The sequence below is a fragment of the Tachyglossus aculeatus genome, chromosome 2 (assembly GCF_015852505.1).
Source record: "Tachyglossus aculeatus isolate mTacAcu1 chromosome 2, mTacAcu1.pri, whole genome shotgun sequence".
NCBI classification, from domain to species: Eukaryota; Metazoa; Chordata; class Mammalia; order Monotremata; family Tachyglossidae; genus Tachyglossus; species Tachyglossus aculeatus.
The window spans coordinates 6,360,767-6,384,740 of record NC_052067.1 but is presented as its reverse complement, the minus strand read 5'-3'; the positions used below and the strand labels follow the sequence as shown (position 1 = coordinate 6,384,740).

At 42.3% G+C, this 23,974-nt stretch overlaps 1 non-coding gene across 1 annotated transcript; it reads right to left on the bottom strand.

Annotated features, from left to right (window-relative positions):
- Positions 1–21,472: 21,472 nt before the first annotated feature.
- Positions 21,473–21,610, bottom strand: LOC119925049. The gene has a single exon (XR_005449721.1). It is a non-coding gene; the product is annotated as a small nucleolar RNA SNORA7 (small nucleolar RNA).
- Between the last annotated feature and the right edge of the window lie 2,364 nt (positions 21,611–23,974).

Here is a 23,974-nt window from a genome sequence, read left to right as displayed (position 1 = left end):
CACACTCTTAATCCACACAGAAAAGGAAACTGAGGCCCAGAGAGGTGAATCGACTTGTCCAAGCTTACACAGCAGCCAAGTGGCGGAGCCGAGATTATTCATTCAATCGCATTTATTGAGCGCTTACTGTGTGCAGCGCACTGTACTAAGCGCTTGGGAAGTACAAGTCGGCAACGTATAGAGACGGTCCCTACTCAACAACGGGCTCACAGTCTAGAAGGGGGAGACAGAAAACAAAACAAAACATGGAGACAGGCGTCAAAACCGTCAGAATAAATAGAACCCATGACCTCAGAGTCCCAGGCCCGGGATCTCTCCACTACACCATAGTAATTCTCAAGTGGCAGAGTTGGGATTAGAACCCAGATCTTCCGATGCCCAGGCTCTTTCCTCACTAAATAATCTGAAGGAAAAGTGATGCAAAGTCAAAGCAACAGAGAGCAGTTTCTGCAACCCCACCGTGATCAGAGGTGGATCGGCTTCCTGCAGCTGTATAAATTAACCAGGCCCACGGAAGACACCCAGTGTGGAAATACGATCCTCAAAATACCTGCCACGCAAAGGTCATCCCGGGAAAGATAAATGTTTTACTTAAGAGCGAGAACTCTTGAGTCCTTTTAAAAAAATATTGGTAGAGTCTCATGTTTTCGGGCTAGAACGCCTCAGTGTTAGACCAGAGGTAGTGTTTGGGTGTTATTTCTGGAAAACAATGTTTAAGAAAGACCTGATTAAAATGTCCTGATTCCTTGGCTTAAATGGCTTCATGACCTCTGAAGGATTGAATTTAAAACAGATATTCTGAGTAGCTTTATTTTAAATACGTTTTTTCCGGACCCCTAAAGTCTGATTCACAGGGGCTGAAGATCAGGTGACTCTGAGGTCGGCATAAAGAAAAAACACAGTGTTAGCGGGAGACAGAAAGTATCCGACCGTAAAAATGTATTTATAAGGTCTGACTTCCACAGCCAAAAATAATAATCATGGAACATAGTGAATAATTGAAGGCCTATGATCTAACAGCGATCTTTGCAATGGGACCCTAATTCGTAAATATTGAAGTCAGATTTTTCTACGCCCAGAACAGAAATGTCTTGTATTTCATCTGTGTAACTCTAGTTGAAATTTCTGAGAAACGAGTGTTCTCAAGGAGATCTTTAGGCACTTATTCGCACATAATAATTAAGCATTTTTACAAATAAAATTCTTCTAACGAAACAGATGATTTTCTAGATATGTAAGACATTTAGATGTGTTTTATTCTACACATCTGTAATAGTGTGATTTAAATAAATTTAATTCTTGGGTTTTTTTAATGGCATTTGTTAAAAACGTACTATGCGCCAGGTACCTTCCCTGGGGTTGATACATGATAATCTGGTTGACGCGGTCCCTGTACTACACGGGGCTCACAGTCTTCGTCCCTATTTTACAGATGAGGGAACTGAGGCACAGAGAGGTGAAGTGACTTACCCAAGGTCACATAGCAGAGGAGTAGAAGAGTAGCGATTAGAATGCAGTCCTCTGACTCCCAGGCTTGTGCTCTTTCTACTTGAACACAACTTTCCCATATTCTGTCAGTATGACAGTGAGAATTGTCCTACAGAGGAAAATGATAATTGACTTTCACCATGTGGATCCCAAGCAGCTCTGCTGACTTGTTATAAATATGAACACACTACACTTTCTGAGGGCTGATTACCTTTCTATCTATACAGGCCTGGTGGGCCAGGGGATGCGGCTTGACAAAGTTGACAGAGCACTGGTTTAGAAGTAGGAAGACCCGGGTTTAAGTTCGAACTGTGCCGCTAACCCACTCTGTAACTGTGGACGAGTCGCTCAACTTCTCTGTATCTCAGTTTCCTCATCTGGAAAATGGGGCTAATGATACCCACCTTCTTTGCCTACCCCACAGGGTTTTTACGAGTGCAAAAGTGAACTAATTAATGTGAGAGCACTTTGGCAAATAAAAGCAATATAGAAAAGCAAGGCATTAATACTATAAATAGTGCTATTATGCCTGAATCTTGTGAATCCAATGGAGGAGCCAAATGGTAGCTTAGTGGAAAGAGCCCTGGCTTGGGAATCAGGAAACATGGGTTCTAAACCCAACTCTGCCACTTGTCTGCTGTGTGACCTTGGGTGAGCCACTCAACTTCTCTGTGCCTCAGTTCCCTCATCTGTAAAACGGGGATTAAGACTGTGAGCCCCACATGGGACAACCTGATTACCTTGTATCTAGTGCTTAGAACAACGCTTGGCACATAGTAAACACTTAACAAATACCATAATTATTATTATCATTATTTCGGAATGCTTTTGAGTCCCTATCCTGATTTCTTTTGGATGCATTTATTTTTTGGTTCATTCAGCTGAGTTTTGCCACCAAATTACTTGACTATTAATTTATTATTTTAATATTTATTTATTCATATTAATGTCTGTCTCCCTCTCTAGACTATAAGCTTATTGGGGGCAGGAAATGTGTCTGTCTATTATTACAGTGTACACTCCCCTGTGCTTAGTACGGTGCTCTGCATACAGTAAACACTCAATAAATATCACTGACTAAATTAATTTAGTGATACCTTAAAGTACCATAAGGGGTTTCGCTGTAATGATTGTGGTGGGAATAATTGTGGTGGTATTTAAGTGCTTACTATGTGCCAAGCACTGTAGTAAATGTTGGGGTAGATACAGGTATAGTCCCTGTCCCACATGGGACTCATGGTCTAAGGGGGAGGATGAAGAGATTTGAATTCCACAATTTACAGATGAGGAAACTGAGTCACAAAGAAGTTAAGCAAACCTAAAAAGGTCCCTTAGCAGTCAAGGAGAAGAGTTGGGGTGAGAATGCAGGTCTCTGACTCCCAAGTCACCATTCTTTCCACTAGGCCATGAATGAATTTCCTCTTTAGGTCAGCAGCTCTTGAAGTACCTTCTCCATTTAGGTCCCATAGTATTCTGGAACTTGAAGAGGAAACACCCTAGAACGCTCAACAACCTTAAAGTGATTGTCCCCCTCCTCTATTCTGTGTCAGGAAGAAAAAGGGAAGACCTCTTAATTCAATATAGAGTTCTAATGTCCTGGTTTTCTACCCCAATAAAGCTAGATGTTCTGGCTCAAAAAAGTACGATATGGTCGGTCTCCCCCAGCCCCTGTTTTTCCAGTATTGATTTTCAATTCTCTTTATTGGAAACAGCAACTAAGATCAAAATCATTTTGCAAAGGTGACTGTAAATCTGATGAAGTATCGGCCCCGTGAATATTTTTTGGGAAACTGAAAGTAAATCAATATTAATAATATAAATCAAGAATTGATTAACTTTCCTTTCCAAAAATTGAATGGTAAAAAATTCCTGTTTTAATGATTTTTCTAGAGTCCACCATGACCTATTAAGTAGAATGGAAAAAAAAACCTACATTTATAGAAAATTGTAGGAATTATTTCGATGAATTTTAAAAAGTAAAGGTCCTACATTAATAACTGGAGGATGATTTTAGGTCTAACGTTATAGACCCAAGAGTTAAATGAAATGGCTATTAGAAGAAATCCCAGATTTAGCCCCAGACTGTCTCACTTTTTTTCATCTCCCACTCCCTCCTGCATCACCCTGACTTTCTCCCTTTGCTCCTTCGCCCTCGCAGCCCCACACCACTTATGTACATATCAGTCATTTTATTCATATGTTTCGATGTCTGTCTCCCCAAGTCCAGACTATAAGCTTGTTGTGGGCAGAGAATATGACTGTTTATTGTTGTATTGTATCCTCTCAAGTGCTTAGTACGGTGTTCTGCACACTTTAAGCACTCAATAATTACAATTGAATGAATGCATGAATGAGAAATTAACAAATACTTTGCATCTTCTACCTCTCTGTCCAACTTGTTCGTTTGAAATAGAGGTAATCATATGGATCGATTTTTAAGTGACTTTAATTGCAAGATACATTACCCATAAACAGCAAGATCAGCAAAACTGCAGGGCCTTTTCAATATTTCTATGTAGTAATATTGGTTAGGATTGTGTAACCACCTTGAAAAATTCTTAACCCTCCATACTAATCTCCTTACCCACATTGATTGCAATCAGCTGGATCAGTACTTTATGTTCACTTCCTTTCATTTGCTTTTATTTCGCTCAGGGGAATATTTACATTTTTATCATATCCCTGGCTTAAGTAAAACACAATTCAAAATTCATACCTGCCTTAATGTACTACTAACTTCACATCCTATTACTTCCTTTGAAAAGTGCCATCATTTTCTTGGGAATGGGAAATATAAATATCTCGATGAAACCGCTACAAACCACCGGACCGATAGGAGGAATTAAGAGTCGTCTAAGGGGACGCTTTTCAGCAGGTCATTTCAAAATTGCTAATCATTCCGAAAAAAGGAAGAAAAACCATAGACTAAAAAGGACATTAAGATATTCATTAAAAACCATTTAGTGAAAAAAAAGAACCCGAGAGTTAAGACCACACGATAATTTTAGCCAAAGTGCCAACCTAATGCAGTGCAATGGCGCAGGAAGTTCCCAAGCCACACGGTGAATTGAAAAGAACTCAGCCAGCCATTGGATTTCATTTACTTAATAACCTTCCTGAGGACTTCAGCTATATTGTCTACCTTGTGATACATCTGTTTATTAAAGTGTTTCTTCAGCACTTCAGTTGTTAGAAGGCATCTGATTGATAAAGCTATTTCTGGGCATAAGGCATAAACATACTTTATACTCATGAATGAGAAATAATACCTTGATTTTTTAAAAATGCAAATTTTTTACAATTCTGGAATAAATGCCATTCATCTATTCTATTATATTAAGCACTTACTGTGGGTAGAGGACTGTATTAAGCGATTGGAAAGTACAATTCAACAATCGAGACGATCCTTGCCCGCAAAGGGCTTACAGTCCAGAAGGGGGGAGACAGACATTAAAAAAGTAAACAGGCATCAATAACATCAATATAAATAAATAAAATTATAGATATATATGCATCAAGACAAGTAAACTGGCATTAATATGAATAAATCGAATTATAGATATGTGTATATATATACAAGTGTTGTGGGGCAGGGAGAGCAAAGGGAATGAGTAGAAGTGATGCGGGGAGAGGGAGAGCTGAGGAAAACTGGGACTTAGTCCGGGAAAGCCTCTTGGAGGAGGTGAGACTTCAGTCGGGCTTTGAAGGGGAGAAGTGTGATTGTTTGGCGGATTTAAGGAGGGAAGATGTTCCAGGCCAGAGGTAGGACTTGGGCTAGGGTTCGATGGTGGATCAGGTGAGAACGAGGCCCAGTGAGAAGGTTAGCAGCATCAGAGGAGCGGAGGGTGCGGGCTGGGCTGGAGAAGGAGAGAAGGGAAATGAGGTAGGAAGGGGCAAGGGGATGGACAGCCTTGAAGCCGGTAGTGAAGAGTTTTTGATTTATGTGGAGGTTGATAGGCAACCACTGGAGATTTTTGAGGAACATTTAAAGATAATCTGGGCAGCAGAGTGAAGTATGGAGGCGGGAGACTGGGATGTCAGAAAGGAGGCTGATGCAGTAATCCGGTCGGGATAGGATGAGTGATTGTACTAATGTGGTAGCGGTATGGATGGAGAGGAAAGGGCGGATCTTGGCGATGTTGTGAAGGTGAGACTGGCAGGTTTTGGTGACGGATTGGATGTGTGGGGTGAATGAGAGAGCGCAGTCAAGCATGACACTAAGGTTGCGGGCTTGTGAGACAGGAAGGATGGTAGTGCTGCCTACAGTGCTTAGAGAAGCAGCGTGGCTCAGTGGAAAGACCATGGGCTTTGGAGTCAGCGGTCATGGGTTCAGATCCTGGCTCCATCAACTGTCAGCTGTGTGACTTTGGGTAAGTCACTTCACTTCTCTGTGTCTCAGTTCCCTCATCTGGAAATGGGGATTAAGACTGTGAGCCCGCCGTGGGACAACCTGATCACCTTGTAACCTCCCCAGTGCTTAGAACAGTGCTTTGCACATAGTAAGCACTTAATAAATGCCATTATTATTATTATTACAGTGATGGGAAAATCAGGGAGAGGACAATACAAACCACTAATTGTATAAAAAGGAACTTGTTGGACTGCAAGAGAAATAAGAATTACTCAAATGTTTGGAAGTTCCCTTGTAAGAGAAATCTCTTCCAGATTTGATTTGAGTAGCGTGACCTATTGGAAAGTGTCCGGACCAGGGTATCATTCATTCATTCAATTGTATTTATTGAGCGCTTACTATGTGCAGAGCACTGTACTAAGCGCTTGGGAAGTACAAGTCGGCAACATATAGAGATGGTCCCTACCTAACAACAGGCTCCTTGGGCAAGTCACTTTACTGCTCAATGCTTCAATTTCCTCATGTATAAAATGGGGATTCAATACCTGTTCTCCCTCCAACTTAGACTGTGAGTCTCCTCATGTGGGACATAAACCGTATGTAAGCTGACTATCTTGTGTCTCTTCCAGTGTTGAGAAGTGTTTGACCCCTAGTAGATGCCACCAAAATACTATGATAATAATAATTTTCATGGATTTTCATAATAGGAATTTATAGGACAAATCCAGATGGTCCTGCTTGCCTTGTGGAAACTTGAAGATTAGGTTTACACTTGTTTATGGGCCTGAAAATAAAAGATTTATGTTCTTCTAGACTGTAAGGTTGTTGTGAGCAGGGACCATGTCCATCAATCCTCTAGACTGTGAACCCTTTGTGGGCAGGGATTGTCTCTCTTTACTACTGTATTGTACTTTCCAAGTGCTTAGTACAGTGCTCTGCACAAATAAGCACTGAATAAATATGATTGAATGAATGAACTCTGCTGTATTTTATTATCATTAATAATAATAATAATGGTATTTGTTAAGTGCTTACTATGTGCCAAGCACTTTTCTAAACGCTGGGGTAGATGCAAGGTAATCAGGTTGTCCCACGTGGGGCTCACAGTCTTAATCCCCATTTTACAGATGAGGTAACTGAGGCAAAGAGAAATTAAATGACTTGCCCAATGTCACACATCTGATAAGCATCAAGAGCCAGGATTACGACCCGTGGCCTCTGACTCCCAAACCCGTCGTGCTCTTTCCACTAAGCCATGCTGCTTCTCTTTTACTCTCCCAAGCACTTTGCAAAAAGCTCTGCACATAGTAAGTGCTCAATAAATAACACTGTTTGATTGATTGGTGGGTGGATTCCAGAATTGTGAATTCCTTTGAGTATCTTGTGCTTAGGGAAAGGATGTAAGAATCGGTCTACTTAAATTCTAAGAGTTTTAATGTTTATGGACTGGAGACCAAATAGCGTTCTACATCATGAGATCCTCAGCCCTTCTCTAGACTGTAAATTCACTGTGGTCAGAAAATGTGTCTGTTATATTGTTATACCCTCCCAAGTGCTTACTACAATGCTCTGCACAAAATAAGCCCTCAATAAATAGGATTGATTGTTTGATGGATTGCCTTTGGTCCAGGGGAAATAATAATAATCATAATAATGATGGTATTTGTCCAGCGCTTAGAACAGTGCTTTGCACATAGTAAGTGCTTAACAAATACCAACATTATTATTATTAAGTGCTTACTATGTGTGAAGCACTGTTCTAAGTGCTGGGGAGGATACAAGGTGATCAGGTTGTTGCACGTGGGGCTCACAGTCTTAATCCCCATTTTACATATGAGGTAACTGAGGCACAGAGAAGCTAAGTGAGTTAATAGTAATAATAATGATGATGGTATTTATTAAGCGCTTACTATGTGCAAAGCACTGTTCTAAGCACTGGGGAGGTTACAAGGTGATCAGGTTGTCCCATGGTGGGCTCACAGTCTTAATCCCCATTTGACAGATGAGGTAACTGAGGCCCAGAGAAGCGAAGTGACTTGCCCAAGGTCACACAGCAGACCTGTGGCGGAGCCGGGATTAGAACCCATGACCTCTGACTCCCAAGCCTGGGCTCTTTTCACTGAGCCACGCTGCTTCTCTAAGACTTCTGGCAATCAGGATACCTGGGTTCTAGTCTTGTAGTTGTCTGTAATTCTAGTGAATAGAGCCCGGGGCCTAGGAGTCAGAAAGTCATGGGTTCGAATCCCAGCTCTGCCACTGTCTACTGTGTGGCCTTGAGCAAGTCACTTCACTTCTCTGGGCCTTGGTTATCTCTTCTGTAAAATGGGGATTGAGCCTGTGAGCCCCATGTGGCACAGGGACTGTGTCCAACCTGAAGGGCTTGTATCCACCCCAGCGCTTAGTAAAGTGCCCGGCACATAGTAGTGCTTCACAAATACCACAATGATTACTATTATCATTATTAATACCACACGTGCATGTTACAGTGTGCTGCACCCCTTATCCCAGCAGGGACATGACCTCCAGGCATTTAGGGTGTGCCTGGTCATGTCATTGGCTCTGAATTCAATTCCTGCTACCCCACATTCTCATCCAGAACTCCTGGTGGCAACTCCAGTATCCCTGGACTGTAATAATAATAATGATAATGATAGCATCTGTTAAGTGCTTACTATGTGCAAAGCACTGTTCTAAGCACTGGGGAGGTTACAAGGTGATCAGGTTGTCCCACATAGGGCTCACACTCTTCATCCCCATTTTCCAGATGAGGGAACTGAGGCCCAGAGGAAATAATAATAATGATAATGATGGCATTTCTTAAGCGCTTACTATATGCAAAGCACTGTTCTAAGCGCTAGGGAGGTTACAAGGTGATCAGGTTGTCTCACCGGTGGCTCACAGTCTTCATCCCCATTTTACAGACAAGGTAACAGGCCCAGAGAAGTGAAGTGACTTGCCCAAAGTCACACAGCTGACAAGTGGTGGAGCTGGGATTTGACCCCATGACCTCTGACTGTAAGCACTCCATAAATATGACTGACTGAATGAATGAACCCAGGCTCTCTGATTTCCAGGCCCTTGCTCTTTCCACTAGAGCAGGCTGCTTCAGAGGCGGATATTGTTCAACCGCCACCTCGTGTCACCTTTCCTCTTGTCTTACGCCGTCGAGTCATCTTCGGCCCATAGCGACGCCGTGGACACCTCTCTCCCGGAAACCCCACCTCCATCTGCAATCACTCTGGTAGTGGATCTGTAGAGTTTTCTTGGTAAAAATCCCGAAGTGGTTTACCATTGCCTACTTCCGTGCGGTAAACTTGAGTTTTCACCCTTGATTCTCTCCATGCTGCTGCTGCTGCCCAGCACAGGTGAGTTTTGACTTGTAACAGATTACCTTCCATGCAGTAGCCGCTGCCCAAGCTAGGAATGGAATGGACAGGCATCTGCCCAACTCTCCCTCCTGTAGTCGAGACTGGTAGAGGACTGGGAACTCTCCAGGTGTGACCCTAAGAGGGTCACCCTTCCTCTACCTCCTCAGAAAAGTGTAGGCGACCCCAGCCCTTACTGGGCAAATGCCCAGATGACTTTGTCATTCAATCAATCAATCATATTTATTGAGCACTTGCAGTGTGCAGAGTGCCGTCCTAAAACTCGGGAGAGTACAACACAACAACACAGCAAGGACACTGGGGTCGTCTACCTCGACATACTCTGATCAGAGTATATGGCTGTTGTCGAAAGGAATGCTGTAAGGGGCCGGCAGTTTCTTCCTCTGTCAAAGGTCTTTAAGGTGGTTGAATAATTCTTCCAGACCCATACAGGAGGATTTAGTGTATTTCCGCTGTTGGGTGCCATTTAGAGAATTGGTAATTAGAGGGCAGGCATTATGATCACTACTTGACAGATGGGAAAACCATAATATATATAGCTCCCATGCCTCTCCACTGTTTTCCTGAGGAAGAGATCGTTATTGATTAGTGGGAGATTTAGAAAGGAAAAGAAAATGGATGGGGGGAAGTGGATGAGAACGAAAGAGCTGGGAAATGGAAAGGAGCGGAGGGACTGAGGGAAGGGAATGAGAGAAGGCAAAGGAGGAAACTGGAGTAATCAAAAATCAATCAGTAGTGTTTGTTGGTCACCTTATGGTACAACTCTGAAGTAAATACTTGGGAGAGTGGATACTACAGAAGAAAGACATACGTTCCCTGCCCTCGAGAACTCACAATATAGAAGGGAAGACAGATTGACATCTTGTACATATTTACTATTCTATTTATTTTGTTAATGATGTGTATCTAGCGTTATTTCTATTTATTCTGATGACTCGACACCTGTCCACATGTTTTGTTGTCAGTCTCCCCCTTCTAGACTGTCAGCCCGTCGTTGGGTAGGGATTGTCTCTATATGTTGCCAACTTGTATTTCCCAAGCGCTTAGTACCGTACTCTGCAGATAGTAAGTGCTTAATAAATATGATTAAATGAATGAATGAATGAAATTGACAAAAGTTATCTTCAAGTAGCATAAGGATGAGGAGTTAACAGGGAGTAGTGTGGATGTACCAGGGTGAAATGTCCAAAAAAGTAATTAAACTTGCAAATAAAAATACAAATAAAAATGCATGCATAGGCTGCGGAGGGTGAGAATATGCTTGCGGCAACAGAAGGAAAGACCCGCATACCAAAGGTAATCACTCAATCCATCAGCAGTATTTAGTGAGTGCTTACCATGAGCCGATAACTGTACTACGTGCTTGGGAGAGTTGATAGTTATGTTTCTTGTCCACAGAAAAGAGCTACAGTGTTGAAGTAGTAAGAATATTTCTTAAGCTTCTGGAGTGTCACCAGGGAGGGATATATCATGAGGAAATGAGAGATGAGCCAGGGAAAGATGTGATTTTCATAGGGCTTTGAAGAGAGGGAGAGCAGGTATCTGTCAGATGCAAAGGGGGAGGGAACTCCGGTTAAGGAGGAGGGAATGAGGAAGAGGTCGATGATAAGGCTCCGCCACTTATTGGAGGTGTGACTTTGGGTGAGTCACTTATCTTCTCTGTGCCTCAGTTACCTCGTCTGTAAAATGGGGATTAAGACTGTGAGCCCCTTGTGGGACAACCTGATTACCCTGTATCTCCCCTAGCACTTAGAACAGTGTTTAACAACTATCATCATCATGTATGTAACATGTATGTATGTAACAGAATGAAGTGTGGACTAGTGTAGAGAGATACAGGAGGCAGAGAGGTCCACGAGAAGGCTGATGCAGTTGTCAAAGTGAGATATGACAAAGTGCTTGAATCAACATGGTGCAGTCTGGATGAAAAAGAGAAGGGGGTTAGCTGAAGATGCAAAGCAAGAACTGACAACATTTAATGGCGTCCCTTTGGCTTGTGACTAACTTTTGATCCGATTTTTCCTGCAGTCAACATAGCTCCGGGAGAATATCTATCATCTAGATGGCTGATACTGGTGCTATATAAAATATAGAAATAAATAAATATATGCATACAAATAAATATTGAGAAGGAAGTCTGCATCGTGACTCCAAGCTCATAAAACACTATGTGTATTGTAAAGCTTTTACATTAGATTTCGGTAAGTCAGAGTCACCAGGGAGAAATTGCCTAGGTCTCATTTAACCGATACATAGGCTTGCTCTGATGTGTTCATCCAATTTTCTGTCCATATGCATCCTAAGCTGTCTCCTATTATACGAATTGGGCAGCTACAAATAAATCTGCTGTAAGGATTGGAAAAAAATTTCTGCAATTTCTTGTCCTGCTCCAACTCAGCCTGAATAAGAGCAGACGATACTATGGTTTAGATCAAAGAATTAGAAAAAAAGACGGAGATGCCCTCATTTTCACTTCACAGGATTAATTCCTGGAGGCCATATTGGATCTAGGTTTCTTCTGGGATTTCGACCAGGTGAGAGATAACTCTAAGACCGCTGATGGGTGAGGGAGAGTTTGAACGGTTTTCTACTTCCCCGTTGGAGACAAATCGATTCCTCATGATGGTCTGAGAAAGTCGCCGACATAAAGGCCGGAAAGGGTGGAGGTGTGGGTGTGTTATTTCCAGCTACTCTTCACATGGTCCACTGTGCAGGTTCTCAGTTGTTCAGCACATATATGAAGCTGACAGGTCACATGCGTGACAGAGAAGCAGCGTGGCTCAGTGGAAAGAGCCCGGGCTTTGGAGTCAAAGGTCATGGGTTCAAATCCAGGCCCCACCAATTGTCAGCTGTGTGACTTCGGGCAAGTTCACTTCACTTCTCTGGGCCTCAGTTCCTTCATCTGGAAAATGGGGATTAAGACTGTGAGCCCCACATGGGACAACCTGATCACCTTGTAACCACCCCCCCAGCGCTTAGAACAGTGCTTTGCACATAGCAAGCGCTTAATAAATGCCATCACTATTATTATCCCCTTGGTTACAAATATCCTTCAGAAAGGTACCCACATAGCTACTGATATACACTTCACTCCTCTAGTGCCAAAGTACTCAATGTACCTCAGTCTCACCTATCTCCCCACCAACCTCTTACCCTTGTCCTGCCTCTGGTCTGGAATGCCCTCTCCCTCTTCAGATCTGACAGACAATTACATATCTACATTCAAAGCCTTATTGGGGAAGCAGTGTGGCTCAGTGGAAAGAGCACGGGCTTTGGAGTCAGAGGTCATTAGTTCAAATCCCAGCTCTACCACTTGTCAGCTATGTGATTTTGGGCAAGTCACTTAACTTCTCTGAGCCTCAGTTACCTCATCTGTAAAATGGGGATTAAGACTGTGAGCCCCACGTGGGACAACATGATCACCTTGTAAACTCCCCAGCGCTTACAGCAGTGCTTTGCACATAGTAAGCACTTAATAAATGCCATTATTATTATTATTATTGAACGCCCATCTCCTCCAGGAGGTCCTCCCTGAATAAGCCCTCATTTCTTCTTTTCCCTCTTCCTTCTGCATCATCCAGATGTCTTCATTTTATTCACACCAACTCCCAGCCCCACAGCAACTGTCAATCGATCCTATTTATTGAGCACTTACTGTGTGCAGAGATCTGTGCTAAACACTTGGGAGAGTACAATATAACGGTATAACAGAATATTTTCTGCCCATGATGAGTGTATGTAGCAGTATAGCTCAGTGGAAAGAGCCCGGGCTTTGGAGTCAGAGGTCATGGGTTCAAATCCCGGCTCCGCCAATTATCAGCTGTGTGACTTTGGGCAAGTCACAACTTCTCTGTGCCTCAGTTTCCCTCATCTGTAAAATGGGGATTAAAACTGTGAGTCCCCCGTGGGACTGAACCTGATCACCTTGTATCCCCCCCCCCACCCCCACCCCCGGGCTTAGAACAGTGCTTTGCACATAGTAAGTGCTTAACAAATACCATTGTTATTATTATCATTATGTACTTATCTGTAATTTTTTTAAATATTAATATCTGTTTCCTCCTCTAGAATGTAAACTCAATGTAGGCAGGGGATGTGACTGTTATATTGTTGTATTGCACTCTCCCAAGTGCTTAGTACAGAGCTCTGCAGATAGTAAGTGCTCAATAAATGCCACTGATTGATTTAAGTGGGACAATCCTACCGTGCATCCATCCAGCCCTCATGGAGAATATTGAATTCCTTATCACTGTTTCTCTCTAACAATAATGAGTAATAATAAGCATTTTCAGAGAGACTATAAATTTATTTAGAGAATGTAAAGGATATTCTTGATTAAATCCTGCCCTCATTATAACTCTGGAGGATTTGGAGCTGTGAAACCACTACTGTTAGCCTCCTGAAGATTCTTGCAGCAGAATAGGACTTTAGTTTAGAAGAAAACAAGGATGCTTAGAGAAATTAGGATGACTTTTCCACCAGAACAAGGTGTCAAAAGAAGCAGTCTGGCCTAGTGGATATATCACAGGCCTGGGAGTCTGAAGGTCATGGGTTCTAATCCTGGTTCTGCCATTTGTCTGTTGTGTGATCTTGGGTAAGTCACTTCACTTCTTTGTGCCTCAGTTACCTCATCTGTAAACTGGGGATTGAGACTGTGAGCTTCACAAGGGGCAGGGACTGTGTTCAACCCGATTTGCTTGTATCCACCCCAGAGCTTAGTGCAGTGCCTGGGACATAGTAAGCCCTTAACGAATACTATTATTATTACTGTGTGTGAAACACTGTACTAAGTGTTGGGAAAGAGTATACAGGTGGAAATTAGACATGGGAGTTGGCCCTTGAGGGGCTCACACTCTGTGAAGTGGCTTTCAATTATTGATCTTTCCTGTACCCAGAGCACTATGCTAAGCACTTGGGAGACTAGAATAGAGTTACTAGACACACTCTCTGCCCTCAAGGAGTTTATAATCTACTCGGTGCAGAGCACTACAAAATCTTCTTGGGCGCACAAAAGAGAAAACAATCCCTTCCTCAAAGAACTTACAATCTAGAGGGCATGATTGGCACTTAAATAAATTACAACTAAAGGACAGAATTCCTGACATGAATCTACCTCATATGTAAGTTACATGCACACAGAAAAAAAAAATCACATCAGAAGGAAGAAGCAATTAGTTGACCAAAAATCAATCAATCAATCAATCATTTATTGAGCGCTTACTGTGTGCAGAGCACTGTACTAAGCGCTTGGGAAGTGCAAGTTGGCAACAAAATCCCAGCATGGTCTCTTTCATAGGAATCTTAGAGACCGACTCCCATTGTCAATCTAAAATACTAGTTGGTCCTCTTGAAAATGCATCTGTCCTGGTTTCCTCTGAAGAGGAATGTGTAATAGTGGTACAGACTCAGTTGATATATGATAATCCTCAGCTGCAGGAAGAGTCAGAGGAGAAATAAGTTCTCTGGCCAGAACAGCAGAATGAAACTGAAAATCTTCTGACACCTGATCTCTTCTGCAGCTGTGGAAATCTATTGAACAGCTCTACTTATAATGCATTTGTCAGAATGCTAATTGGAAAAATGACTTCATTGTATGAGTCATACAGTCACCTCCACGGACCTCATTAGACTTAAATGAGCAGATTGCAATCTGGGGCAATCATTTTGAGCACAGCCATATGTTGGTAAAGAAGATATCTCAATAAAAGGGCTTCGAGCCAACTGTGGACACTTTTTAACTAACTAAATGGGGAAAGTCAAAAGAGCCCCATCGGTAGCTAAAGACCTGAACTATTTCTCTGTCATTTGCTCTCCTTAAATAGCCCGATAGTATTTAAAGGCAAGTGTGAATTTCAAAACCCTCCAATTATTAGAGTTGAAATATAGAGAAGCAGTGTGGCTTAGCGGGAAGAGCACAGGCTTGGAAGTCAGAGGTCATGGATTCTAATCCTGGATATGCCACTTGTCAGCTGTGTGACCTTAGGGAAGTCACTTAACTTCTCTGAGCCTCAGTTACCTCATCTTTAAAATGGGGGTCACGACTGTGAGCCCCACATGCGACAACCTGATAAGCTTGTATCTATCCCAGTGCTTAGGACAGTGCTTGGCATATAGTAAGCGCTTAACAAATACCACCATCATCATCATCAAGTGCTTAGTACAGTGCTCTGCACACAGTAAGCGCTCAATAAACATGATTGAATGAATGAATCATCACCATGAGTAGATCATCCATATGTGTGTATATTAAATTGTAATTATCTATTCTGATTCTACTTTGGGTATACTTTGGGTATTTTTTTATGTCTTTCTCCCACTTTAAAGTGTAGGCTCCTTGTGGGCAGGAAATGTGCCTTGTGTTTTAATCAATGGAAATCATTGAGCACTTCCTGTATGCAGAGCACTGAACTGTTTGGGAAAGTACACTCTAGTCTAGTTGGCAGACAAGATCCCTGCCCACAAGGAGCTTGCAGTCTTGTTCAGTATTTCAGTTCACGTATTGCCCGGAGTGAGCTCAGCATTCTGTACTCTGCACTCTGCATTCTGCATTAGGCAGAAACTCCTCACCCTGGGCTTCAAGGCTGTCCATCACCTCGCCCCCTCCTACCTCACCTCCCTTCTCTCCTTCTCCAACCCAGCCCGCACCCTCCGCTCCTCTGCCGCTAATCTCCTCACTGTACCTCGCTCTCGCCTGTCCCGCCATCGACCCCCGGCCCACGTCATCCCCCGGGCCTGGAATGCCCCCAATCCCTCTGCCCATCCGCCAAGCTCGCTCTCTTCCTCCCTTCAAGGCCCTACTGATAGCTCACCTCCGCCAGAAGGCCTTCCCAGACTGAGCCCTTTCCTTCCTCTCCCCCTCGTCCCCCTCTCCATCCCCCATCCTACCTCCTTCCCTTCCCCACAGCACCTGCATATATGTATATGTTTGTACATATTTATTACTCTATTTATTTATTTATTTTACTTGTACATATCTATTCTATTTATTTTGTTAATATGTTTTGTTTTGTTCTCTGTCTCCCCCTTCTAGACTGTGAGCCCACTGTTGGGTAGGGACTGTCTCTATATGTTGCCAACTTGTACTTCCCAAGCGCTTAGTACAGTGCTCTGCACACAGTAAGCACTCAATAAATATGATTGATTGACTGATTGTACTGTTACTATTGTCCATATCTCTCTCCCACTTAGACAGTGAGCACCATGTGGGACAGGGATTGCATCCAACCAGATGGTCTTGTATCCACCCCAGTACTAGGCATGTAGTAAGTACATAACAAACATCATCATCATCATCCTCACTGTTGCTAACTTACCCACTGTACTTCCATCTCATCCAACTCACCGCTGACCTTTTGCCCACATCCCACCTCTGGCCTGGAATGCCCTCCTTCTTCAGATCACACAGAGAGTGACTCTTTCCCTTTCCAACTCTTATTGTTGGCCCATCTCCTCCAAGAGGCCTTCCCTGACTGAGCTCCCCTTTCCTCTTCTCCCACTCCCTCTGCATCACCCTGATTTGCCTCTTTTATTCACTCCTCCTTAAACCCCACAGCTCATATGTCCACATCCCTAATTTATTTATGCATATTAACATCTGTCTCCCCCTCTAGACTGTAAGCTTGTATGGGCGGAGAATGTGTCTACCAACTCTGTTACATTGAACAAGCGCTTAGTACAGTCCTCAGCACACAGTAAGAACTCAATAAATACAACTAATGGATTACAAATGTGTCCTATTATATAATTAAATTGGAAGAGCAGAGAACCAGTAAATTATCTTTGGCACAGTCAGCAGTCTGCCAACTGGTGGCAGAAGAAGAGAGGGAAAAGTGTTTTGTGCTTCCAAGGATAACTCAATTTTCCTATTGCACTTTCCCCTTCTGGTCTCCTGGAAAGGACCAATCATGAGAAGCAGTGTGGCTCAGTGGAAAGAGCCCGGGCTTTGGAGGCAGAGGTCATGGGTTCAAATCCCAGCTCCTCCAACTGTCAGCTGTGTGATTTTGGGCAAGTCACTTAACTTCTCTGGGCCTCAGTTACCTCATCTGTAAAATGGGGACTAAAACTGTGAGCCCCACTGTGGGACAACCTGATCACCTTGTAACCTCCCCAGCGCTTAGAACAGTGCTTTGCACATAGTAAGCGCTTAACAAATATCATCATTATTATTATTATTTACAACTAGTTCTCCTATGAGCCTGGGTTGGTGCTCTTAAAAGAATTACAACCCAATAAGGGAAATTTTAATTGAGCTTTCTCCTTTTAAATATTTTTCTGTACATCCTTGAGGGTAGGGGATATGTCATTTCTTTAAGTTCTTACAGTGTGCAATGCACTACACTGAATGCTGGAAGAGACTATGCAGGGGTTTTTTTGGTTTTTTTTTTTAGGCTATCTGTAGGTGCTTACTATTTGTTTAACACTGTTCTAAGCTCTGGGATAGGAATAAATGAATTAGTTGAATGCAGTTCCTGTCCCACATGGGGCTCAGGGTCTAAGTAGGAGGGAGAACAGGTAGCCCCTTTTTACAGTTAAGGAAATGAAGGCGCAGAGAAATGAAGTGACCAGCCCAACGTCACACAGCAAGCAATTTGTAGTGCCAGGATTAGCACCAAGGTCCTTCTGACACCCAAGCCTTTGCTCTCTCCACTAGGCCATGCTGCTTCTCAGATGAAGCAGTGTGGCTCAGTGGAAATAGCCTGGGCTTTGTACTCAGTGGCTCAGTGGAAAGAGCCCAGGCTTTGGAGTCAGAGGTCAAGTGTCCAAATCCCAGCTCCGCCAACCGTCAGCTGTGTGACTTTGGGCAAGTCATTTAACTTCTCTTGGCCTCAGTTCCCTCATCTGTAAAATGGGGATTAAAACTGTGTTCCCCCCGTGGGGGATTACAAGGTGATCAGGTTGTCCCACGGGTGGCTCACAGTTTTAATCCCCATTTTACAGATGAGGTAACTGAGGCACGAAGAAGTTAAGTGACTTGCCCAAAGACACACAGCTGACAGTTGGTGGAGTCAGGATTTGAACCCATGACCTCTAACTCCAAAGCCCGGGCTCTTTCCACTGAGCCACGCTGCTTCAGCAGCAATGTTAAGAAACAGTGTTGCCTAGTGGAAAGTATACAAGCCACAGTGCCTGGCACATAGTAAGCACTTAATCAAGTAATCAATTGTATTTATTGAGCGCTTACTGAGTGCAGAGAACTGTACTAAGCACTTGGGAAGTACAAGTTGGCAACATATAGAGACGGGTCTACCCAACAGTGGGCTTAATGAGTACCATAGTTAGTAATTATTGTCGCTATTATCATTATTATTATTATTATTATTATTATTATTAATTCCTGGTCACACACCTGTCTGCCTTGTGACCTTAGACAAATCACTTAACTTCTCGGTTTTCTCATCTGTAAAAGGGGGATTCAATCTCACTCCCTTCAAAGTAGATTGTGAACCCCAGCTGGGACAAGCACTGTGTCCAACCTGATGATTTAGTATTCATTCAATCGTATTTATTGAACGCTTTCTGTGTGCAGAGCACTGTAGTACTGGGCATATACGAGAATCAGTGTGGCTTCATGGAAAGAGCCCGGGCTTGGGAGTCAGAGGTTGTGGGTTCTAATTCTGGCTCCCCCACTTGTCAGCTGTGTGACTTTGGGCAAGTCACTTAACTTTTTCTGTGCCTCAGTTGCCTCATCTGTAAAATGGGGATAAAGACTGTGAGACCCATGTGGGACAACCTGATAATCTTGTATCTATCCCAGCACTCACAACAATGCTTAGCACATAGTAAGCGCTTAACAAATACCATCATTATTATTAGAAAGCACTAAAGGACCATTAAAAAAAAAGAACAAAAAAAAGCATCAGTGATATTTATTAAGCGTTTGGGACAATACTTATTTTTGTCAAATTTCAGTTCAGCCTTGTCACCCCTCTTTTCCAAAGCCTTCACTGGCTTTCTGATATGACTTGAATTTCCTTCAATTCTTGATTCATATTAAAACCAATGATGATGATATTTAACAACTCAGTACCATCATTATTATCAGTAAGCACTTAAGGACCATTTGAAAAAAAAAGAACAAGAAAAAAGCATCAGTGATATTAAGCGTTTGGGACAGTACTTATTTTTGTCAAATTTCATTTCAACCTTGTCACCCCTCTTTTCCAAAGCCTTCACTGGCTTTCTGATATGACTGGAATTTCCTTCAATTCTTGATTCATATTAAAACCAATGATGATGTAATTTAACAACTCATTTGATGGTGGCACCTTTTGGAAGGTAGGGTTAATCTCACGAGTAACTGAGGCAAAAAGAGATTTCCACTCCTCCCTGCCCCCTGAAATCAACCGCATAATAGTCTCATCTCTTTCCTTTGGCTTTGGAGGACTTACAAGCTGGCAAACATGGCTGACCTCTCACTGCTCTGGAAATTTAGATTTCCCTCACTTTTCTATTATTTGGTGGATGCATTTGGGGTGTTAGAGACCAAAGCACCATTTTCTAAATTGATGCTACTGACAGTGAGATCCTATGTTGCACATGAGGTAGCTGAAAAGATGGAATTGGGTGAGACAGGTTACCCACTGCACTGTAATTTATTTATGTTAATGTATGTCTACCTCTCTAGACTGTAAGCTCATTGTAGACGGGGAATTAGTCTGTTTATCATTATATTCTCTCCCAAGCACTTTTTGGGTGAAGCAGCATGACATCAATCAATCAATCAATCGTATTTATTGAGCGCTTACTATGTGCAGAGCACTGTACTGGATATAATGGATAGAGCACAGGCCTAGGAGTCAGAAAGTTATGGGTTCTAATTCCAGCTCCACTACTTGTCTGCTGTGTGACCTTGGGCAACTTACTTTACTTCTCTGTGCTTCAGTTACCTCATCTGTAAAATGGGGATTGAGACTGTGAGCCCCTCGTGGGACAGGGATTGTGTCTAACCCAATTGGCTTGTATCCACCCCAGCACTTAATACAGTACCTGATACATAGTAAGCACTTAACATATACCATGATTATTATTGTCATTATTATTTAGTACCAATGCTCTGCACACAGTAAGCCCTCAATAAATGTGATTGACTGACTGAATGACACTAAATGGCTAAATTCCATTCCAAGCCTTCCTCTTCTACCTCTTGTTAGCCCAGTCTTGAATAATTTCCATCATCTGATAAATTCCTGTCTAGAAATATGGAAAGAAAGTAATTGAGTAAATAATGTTGATTACACCGTGTTTTTTTTCTCCTCTGAATATTACACAAGTTTTTCTACGTTGAGATTATATTGAGCTTAGCAAATATTGCTACATCAGTTTTGAAATATTTGTTTATTTTCCCTCCTAGTCTGCAAATCAAAACTAGGTGAAACTGATGCTTTCATAAACAACTTTTCCTGGAGATGAAATATTTAACATTTAATCTACTACTCTAGATTAGGATTTGAGCCTTTATGAGCTCATGAATGTGTTGGGGTATATATATATATATATATATATATATATATGTATACATTCATTCAGTCGTATTTGTTGAGCACTTACTCTGTGCAGAGCACTGTATTAAGCGCTTGGTATATCATATAGCTGTCTATACACGAAGCTATAGAGTATATATGTTGACATGAGGATTTGATCAATAGAAAGAACCAGGCGGGAATGATTTCTTGCTCACACAATGAGAAGTGTGGAATATTGCATGATCGCACCGCAAGAGTACTGATTTCAAACAGATGAAGTCAATCCATTTTGCCAGAATATGATTACCTAGAAGAACTCCTGCCTGTGATACGTTTGAAACATGCCACTTAACAAGATTTGCAAACAGGTTAGACACTTAATAAACAGAATGAAATCCACAAATCTTTGACCCATAGGCAAAATTGCTAGCCAGAAGGAACTTTATCTTGGTTCTTTTTGCTGTTCCCCCGGCCTGTTAATGCTTTTGCCTATTCATCCCTTCCAATTGAGTGTGAACTCTTTGAGGGCAGGGACTGCATTTCTTGCTTTTCTTCTATCCTCCCAAGTGCGTCATATAGTGCTCTGTACTCAGTCTTGTCTTTTCATCTCCGACCCATAGCGATGCCATGGACACAGCTCTCCCAGAACACTTCACCTCCATCGGCAATCGATCTGGTAGCAGAGATACAAAAGTGGTTTACCATTGCCTCCTTCCGTGCAGAAACCTCGAGTCTACGCCCTTGAGTCTCTCCCACACCGCTGCTGCCCAGCACAGTGAGTTTTGACTTGTAGCAGATGGCCTTCCACTCACTAGCCACTGCCCAAGCAAGGAGTGGAATGGACAGGCCTCTGCTTGACTCTCTCTCCCATAGTCAAGACTGGTAGAGTACGGGAAACTCCCCAGATGTGACCCTGGGAGGATCTATACTTAATAGGGGCTCAATAAATACCAACCAATGAATTAAGGACTCCTTTGTTGACCACGGTTATCTCCAAGTTCAAATTCTTCAGAAATTCCACCTGTTCCAACAAGTCTTCCCTGAGTAGCTCCCAACACCTTGGAATGCATCAACCCAATGGTCAACTTGAGCACTTAGATATTAATTTATCATCATCATCATCATCAATCGTATTTATTGAGCACTCACTATGTGCAGAACACTGTACTAAGCACTTGGGAAGTACAAATTGGCAACATATAGAGACAGTCCCTACCCAACAGTGGGCTCACAGTCCAAAAGACAGTGGGCTCACAGTCTAATTTATCTGTAACCTTCTTCAGCATTTGTGTATATAAATATCTATATATCTATACCTGTACATCTTCAGTTGTATCATCTATTTTTTATTCTGGTTACTCTACTTCTAAATATTTTTGTACCTGTCTAGTCCATTGATATAAAGTCCTTTTGGGCAGAGAACATATCTGTGTTCCTGTTGTCCTCATCCATGTGATTAGTAGAGTGCAGGCACTTAATAAATACTATTAGACCTCTCCTTCCCAGAAGAGTATAATGATATCATTGGTCATGGGTGCGTAATGATTTGGCCTAAAAAAGAGGTAGCTAATGAAAATGACTGTCAGAGACATTAATAATAATAATGATGATGGCATTTATTAAGCGCTTACTATGTGCAAAGTACTGTTCTAAGCGCTGGGGAGGTTACAAGGTGATCAGGTTGTCCCTCGGGGGGCTCACAGTCTTAATCTCCATTTAACAGATGAGGTCACTGAGGCACAGAGAAGTTAAGTGACTTGCCCAAAGTCACTTAGCAGACAACTGGCAGAGCCAACATTGATTTTAGACTAGTTCTTCTTCACTACTGGATTTGTTCTCAATCAGATTTGGTGTGTGTGTAGACCAGGAGGTGGAGGATGGAGTGGGGAGGGGAGAAAGGAATTCGGTAATGCTAGTGAATAGCCAAAAGAAATATGACCAAATCTGGACACAATTTTTGAAATTGGATTCCTCATTTTCTGATTATTTCCAGTCTTGAACTACACAGCTTCCCTGAACTTTTCATAGTTGACCATTGAACTTGAAATCTTAGCCAGGACACTGAAAAACAGTCTATTTAAACTGAATGTACTTCATTTAACAATACTACTGATAATTTTAATAGTGATGGTGGCATAATTGTGTTAGGAGTTTACCATGTACCAAGCAATGCTCTAGGCTCTGGGCTAGGTACAAGATAATCAGGTCGGACAAAGCCCCTGTCCTCACAGTAATTTGAGTCAAAGGAGGAGAGAGAACAAGCCTCGAGTGAAGAGGAAACTGAGGCACAGAGAAGTGAACTGACTTGCCCAAGGTGTCACAGCAGGTGAGTGAAAGAGCTGCGATTAGAACTCAGGTCTTCTGATTCATGCTCTTTACCCTAGACCACACTGCTTCTCATTTTCTGTCTCTTTCATATTTCCATCACATATCCGTTGTTCATGGGGAGAGTCACCTATGAATTAAACATTCCTTTTAAACTTTTTATGTTTACAAAAGCATAATTTTTGATTGTGAGCTCCTCAAAGACAGGGAATGTGTGTCTTTGGATGTACTTTTCAAAGTGCTCGGTACAGTGCTCAAAATTACAGCGGTTGGGTTGATGTGATTTGGGGGATGTAGTAGCACCATTTACTGAGTGTCCATTTGGTGTAGTACGCTGTACTAGGTACTTGAGATGTACAGAAAAATGAAGTGACAGGATCCCTGCCCCCAAGAAGCTTATTCTCTCGCAGAGGTGACAGATAATAAATATTTCAGATAAAGAGATCAAGAATAAATAAATGATGTAGACATGGGTACTTGAGTGCTAAGGAAGGAGCATATAAGTTCCCAAGTGTGAGAGATGGCTAAAGGGATGATATGGCTCAGAAAGCAGAGAAAATAATTTGGGGAGTCAAGTTGGAAGAGGTGGTATTTTAGGGGGGATTTGAATATGGGGAAAATTGTGGTCTCTGCTGTGGGGAGGGAAGGACTTCCAAGCCTGATGAACAGCATTTTTGGGTAGAGGACAAATCAAGAGGACACTAATCGATATCAAAGTGATGAGGCTAGGGGAGGTCATTAGGCTTAAACTTAGAGAAGGTTCCAGCTTCTGAGTGCTTTGAAAACTAAAGGGCAATCCTTCCCCTACATGCCTAAAACTTAAAGGAGATACAGGGGATAAGGATCTTTCAGAAGGCTCGTTTGAAATGCATGGGACGGAACCTTACTAAATTTTAATAACTGTAAAATGTGAAGGTTGATTTTAAAAAGATTAAGGTTTCAAGGAATTCCCCACAAAAATA